This window comes from Sceloporus undulatus, unplaced genomic scaffold, assembly GCF_019175285.1.
Source record: "Sceloporus undulatus isolate JIND9_A2432 ecotype Alabama unplaced genomic scaffold, SceUnd_v1.1 scaffold_11916, whole genome shotgun sequence".
NCBI classification, from domain to species: Eukaryota; Metazoa; Chordata; class Lepidosauria; order Squamata; family Phrynosomatidae; genus Sceloporus; species Sceloporus undulatus.
The window spans coordinates 1-692 of NW_024814833.1; the positions used below are offsets into that span (position 1 = coordinate 1).

Here is a 692-nt window from a genome sequence, read left to right on the forward strand (position 1 = left end):
GTCAGCCAATCTAACAGATTTTAGCAAGGCTTCTGTTGATCTTGAAGCCACCCCAGCAGCTTCATACTGGCGTAGGGGGCATTTTAGACAAGCCTATTATATATTTGCCTGGCAAGGGAGTTACCATGATCACGAAGGTGGTTTTCCTGGGGTGAAGCTCATCCATTGCACTCTAGGTGTGCTGATGCCTGTGATTTCCCAAAATGAGGAAAACTTGACTGAATAATTTGTAGTATGTTTAGAGATAATTACCAGCACTTTACCTTGTGCCTGTAAAACCCTGGCAGTGAGCGCCACATGAAAATTATGTTACAGTACAAGTGGCACAGGATTGCTGTTATGCCTTCAGATTTGCCATGGCCCCAGAAGTAATCAGCTAGTTACATTCTGCACATGGGGAAACCTATATATGCTTAATTCTTTCCTTCCTTCCTTCCTTCCTTCCTTCCTTCCTTCCTTCTCTTTCTTTTTAAAATTGCTCTCTCTTAGCAGTTCAGCCCTTTATCCCAAAGCTCAGAATCAGTTTCAAGGTTTGGTTTCAGTGGGCATTAGCTAAGGAGTTTATCAGACAAGGGAAATTGGAAGTATAATACAATGGCAATCTGAACGTAATCATGGGGTTTAATGTTATTACGTGATAGACTACAACACGCAATTTCAAGCAATGGAAAGTCAGTCCAAACACAATCATG

The 692-nt window shown here is 41.8% G+C and overlaps 1 non-coding gene across 1 annotated transcript; it reads left to right on the top strand.

The window, feature by feature from the left end:
* Positions 1-100: 100 nt before the first annotated feature.
* LOC121918443 lies at positions 101-263 on the top strand. The gene has a single exon (XR_006101232.1). It is a non-coding gene; the product is annotated as a U1 spliceosomal RNA (small nuclear RNA).
* Positions 264-692: the final 429 nt, after the last annotated feature.